Below are 5,000 nucleotides of genomic sequence, written 5' to 3' on the forward strand. Positions count from 1 at the left end.
TCATTAACCAAAAATCGCAAAAGTAAGTAAAAAGTGTGAAATCATTAACCAAAAATCGCAAAAGTAAGTAAAAAGTGTGAAATCATTAACCAAAAACTCGAAAATAATGTCCAGAGACTAAGTCCAAAAGGGCAAATGGTTAACCAGTAAGCAGAGTAATCATTAACCAAAAAGCGCAAAAATATGTTAAAAGTGTGAAATCATTAACCAAAAACTCGAAAATAATGTGCAGAGACTAAGTCCGAAAGGGCAAATGGTTAACCAGTAAGCAGAGTAATCATTAACCAAAAATCGCAAAAGTAAGTAAAAAGTGTGAAATCATTAACCAAAAACTCGAAAATAATCTCCAGAGACTAAGTCCGAAAGGGCAAATGGTTAACCAGTAAGCAGAGTAATCATTAACCAAAAATCGCAAAAGTAAGTAAAAAGTGTGAAATCATTAACCAAAAACTCGAAAATAATGTCCAGAGACCAAGTCCGAAAGGGCAAATGGTTAACCAGTAAGCAGAGTAATCATTAACCAAAAATCGCAAAAGTAAGTAAAAAGTGTGAAATCATTAACCAAAAATCGCAAAAGTAAGTAAAAAGTGTGAAATCATTAACCAAAAACTCGAAAATAATCTCCAGAGACTAAGTCCGAAAGGGCAAATGGTTAACCAGTAAGCAGAGTAATCATTAACCAAAAATCGCAAAAGTAAGTAAAAAGTGTGAAATCATTAACCAAAAATCGCAAAAGTAAGTAAAAAGTGTGAAATCATTAACCAAAAAGTCGAAAATAATCTCCAGAGACTAAGTCCAAAAGGGCAAATGGTTAACCAGTAAGCAGAGTAATCATTAACCAAAAATCGCAAAAGTAAGTAAAAAGTGTGAAATCATTAACCAAAAACTCGAAAATAATCTCCAGAGACTAAGTCCGAAAGGGCAAATGGTTAACCAGTAAGCAGAGTAATCATTAACCAAAAGGCGCAAAAGTAAGTAAAAAGTATGAAATCAGTAACCAAAAAGCGCAAAAATATGTTAAAAGTGTGAAATCATTAACCAAAAAGTCGAAAATAATCTCCAGAGACTAAGTCCGAAAGGGCAAATGGTTAACCAGTAAGCAGAGTAATCATTAACCAAAAATCGCAAAAATATGTTAAAAGTGTGAAATCATTAACCAAAAACTCGAAAATAATGTGCAGAGACTAAGTCCGAAAGGGCAAATGGTTAACCAGTAAGCAGAGTAATCATTAACCAAAAAGGGCAAAAGTAAGTAAAAAGTATGAAATCATTAACCAAAAAGCACAAAATTAAGTTAAAAGTGTGAAATCATTAACCAAAAAGTCGAAAATAATGTCCAGAGACCAAGTCCGAAAGGGCAAATGGTTAACCAGTAAGCAGAGTAATCATGAACCAAAAATCGCAAAAGTAAGTAAAAAGTATGAAATCATTAACCAAAAAGGGCAAAAGTAAGTAAAAAGTATGAAATCATTAACCAAAAATCGCAAAAGTAAGTAAAAAGTATGAAATCATTAACCAAAAATCGCAAAAGTAAGTAAAAAGTATGAAATCATTAACCAAAAAGCACAAAATTAAGTTAAAAGTGTGAAATCATTAACCAAAATGTCGAAAACAATGTCCAGAGACTAAGTCCGAAAGGGCAAATGGTTAACCAGTAAGCAGAGTAATCATTAACCAAAAATCGCAAAAGTAAGTAAAAAGTGTGAAATCATTAACCAAAAACCCGAAAATAATGTCCAGAGACTAAGTCCGAAAGGGCAAATGGTTAACCAGTAAGCAGAGTAATCATTAACCAAAAATCGCAAAAGTAAGTAAAAAGTGTGAAATCATTAACCAAAAACTCGAAAATAATGTCCAGAGACTAAGTCCGAAAGGGCAAATGGTTAACCAGTAAGCAGAGTAATCATTAACCAAAAGGCGCAAAAGTAAGTAAAAAGTATGAAATCAGTAACCAAAAAGCGCAAAAATATGTTAAAAGTGTGAAATCATTAACCAAAAACTCGAAAATAATGTGCAGAGACTAAGTCCGAAAGGGCAAATAATTAACCAGTAAGCAGAGTAATCATTAACCAAAAAGCGCAAAAATATGTTAAAAGTGTGAAATCATTAACCAAAAACTCGAAAATAATGTCCAGAGACTAAGTTCGAAAGGGCAAATGGTTAACCAGTAAGCAGAGTAATCATTAACCAAAAATCGCAAAAGTAAGTAAAAAGTGTGAAATCATTAACCAAAAAGCACAAAATTAAGTTAAAAGTGTGAAATCATTAACCAAAAAGTCGAAAATAATCTCCAGAGACTAAGTCCGAAAGGGCAAATGGTTAACCAGTAAGCAGAGTAATCATTAACCAAAAGCGCAAAAATATGTTAAAAGTGTGAAATCATTAACCAAAAACTCGAAAATAATGTGCAGAGACTAAGTCCGAAAGGGCAAATAATTAACCAGTAAGCAGAGTAATCATTAACCAAAAAGCGCAAAAATATGTAAAAAGTGTGAAATCAGTAACCAAAAAGCGCAAAAGTAAGTAAAAAGTGTGAAATCATTAACCAAAAACTCGAAAATAATCTCCAGAGACTAAGTCCGAAAGGGCAAATGGTTAACCAGTAAGCAGAGTAATCATTAACCAAAAAGCGCAAAAATATGTTAAAAGTGTGAAATCATTAACCAAAAACTCGAAAATAATGTGCAGAGACTAAGTCCGAAAGGGCAAATAATTAACCAGTAAGCAGAGTAATCATTAACCAAAAAGCGCAAAAATATGTAAAAAGTGTGAAATCAGTAACCAAAAAGCGCAAAAGTAAGTAAAAAGTGTGAAATCATTAACCAAAAACTCGAAAATAATCTCCAGAGACTAAGTCCGAAAGGGCAAATGGTTAACCAGTAAGCAGAGTAATCATTAACCAAAAAGCGCAAAATATGTTAAAAGTGTGAAATCATTAACCAAAAACTCGAAAATAATGTCCAGAGACTAAGTCCGAAAGGGCAAATGGTTAACCAGTAAGCAGAGTAATCATTAACCAAAAATCGCAAAAGTAAGTAAAAAGTGTGAAATCATTAACCAAAAAGCACAAAATTAAGTTAAAAGTGTGAAATCATTAACCAAAAAGTCGAAAATAATCTCCAGAGACTAAGTCCGAAAGGGCAAATGGTTAACCAGTAAGCAGAGTAATCATTAACCAAAAAGCGCAAAAATATGTTAAAAGTGTGAAATCATTAACCAAAAATCGCAAAAGTAAGTAAAAAGTGTGAAATCATTAACCAAAAAGTCGAAAATAATGTCCAGAGACTAAGTCCGAAAGGGCAAATGGTTAACCAGTAAGCAGAGTAATCATTAACCAAAAAGCGCAAAAATATGTTAAAAGTGTGAAATCATTAACCAAAAACTCGAAAATAATGTCCAGAGACTAAGTCCGAAAGGGCAAATGGTTAACCAGTAAGCAGAGTAATCATTAACCAAAAAGGGCAAAAGTAAGTAAAAAGTATGAAATCATTAACCAAAAAGTCGAAAATAATGCCCAGAGACTAAGTCCGAAAGGGCAAATGGTTAACCAGAAAATCCGTCGAATAATGTCCAGAGACTAAGTCCGAAAGGGCAAATGGTTAACCAGTGGAAGGGCGATCAAGCGGAAAAATTTGCCCCGGTTACCCGGGATGGAGTTCCAGAGGTCCGGCCAGAGTTGTCAAATTCGTCCCGCTGATCGGACGCTTGTCATTCGGGTGGCTGGGGGTTGGCGGGGTATCTGCACAGTAGTAGGAGGTGGCAAGTCGGGACTTGGACGTTTATTCCAAGAGTCCACCCGAGCCTCCAGGTCTGCAGAGACCGACCCTAGCTGCCGCCCAACCGACTTTTAAGCCTTTTTCGGATGGGGATTTTTTCCCATTTTCGTCCATTTTTCGGGTTTTCTGTCGGGCTTAATAGGCGGCAGCCTGACCCCCGGCCGAGGCGGGGGGCGCACTCTCCCTTGCGTAAGGGTCCGGATTTGCCCCGGAAAGTGCCCCCGACGGCCTCCCGACCCGGGTGCCTGCAGGGCGGGGGAAAGGGTAGTCCCAGCCGCAGGAAATCATTAACCAAAAGACTTAGCCGTCGGGGCAGAGGCTAAGACCCGGGCTGGTGAAATCATTAACCAAAAGGAATGCACCCTTTTCCGAAAGTGCAGGCCGAAATAAGGCGAGCCTTGGGCCGGGAAGGCCAAAACCCCCAACTCATGGAAGTGTATGGGGTCGGACTCGGCGACTTTCCCGGGCCCCGAGTTGACCTTTCCCCACGGGGGCGGTCAAGTTGCTCCCGCCAAGAGGGCACGTTGCATTTGCTGCCGCTCTAGTCCCCGGGCTAGTTAATCAGTTGCCGTCGGAAGTCCCGATGCCGAAATGAAAAATGGCCGTTGCGGCGATTTGGCGCCTCATTTTCGGAAGGACTACCGGCAGGCAACCCGCCGAATTGACACTTGCGATTCGGGTGGCTGGGGGTTGGCGGGGTACCCGGAGATTTTCGGGAACTCGATTTTCAGAACTTTTGCTGGCAGCGGTTGCACTTGCAAAGTGGCCGAAGAAGTGCTCCCTCAAGGAAGGACCTTCTTTGAAATAAAAGACCTTCCGAAGAGTGCCTGGAAGTCATTTATGAGCATTTAAGGGTAAATCTGGCGGACTTTCCATGCTCTGTTGCCGGCTCTGAAATATCGCACAGTTGGGTCTAGGCCGGTAGACTGGCTGTGAAAACAGACAAAGTGTTTTGGCGAGCGAGAGAAAACAAGGCCTTGGAACAGATTGGGGGGTGCGGAGGCACACCACACCCACAGGAAAAGAATTAATAAAAAAAAAACCAAAGTCTATGACATGTCTGTTGGTACAGTGAGAAAAGCAAAGAAGGGAGGCTGCGATGGCAGAGCAAAGCCGACCTTCATACAGATATACATGTCAAAGAAAGAAACTATGCCCGCAAAAGACTTGGTGCGAAATAACAAGGCTCCTTGTGAACGGTTATCTTTGTCTGTCAGGCGCAGA

Source organism: Heterodontus francisci, unplaced genomic scaffold (assembly GCF_036365525.1).
Source record: "Heterodontus francisci isolate sHetFra1 unplaced genomic scaffold, sHetFra1.hap1 HAP1_SCAFFOLD_2056, whole genome shotgun sequence".
Lineage (NCBI taxonomy): Eukaryota > Metazoa > Chordata > Chondrichthyes > Heterodontiformes > Heterodontidae > Heterodontus > Heterodontus francisci.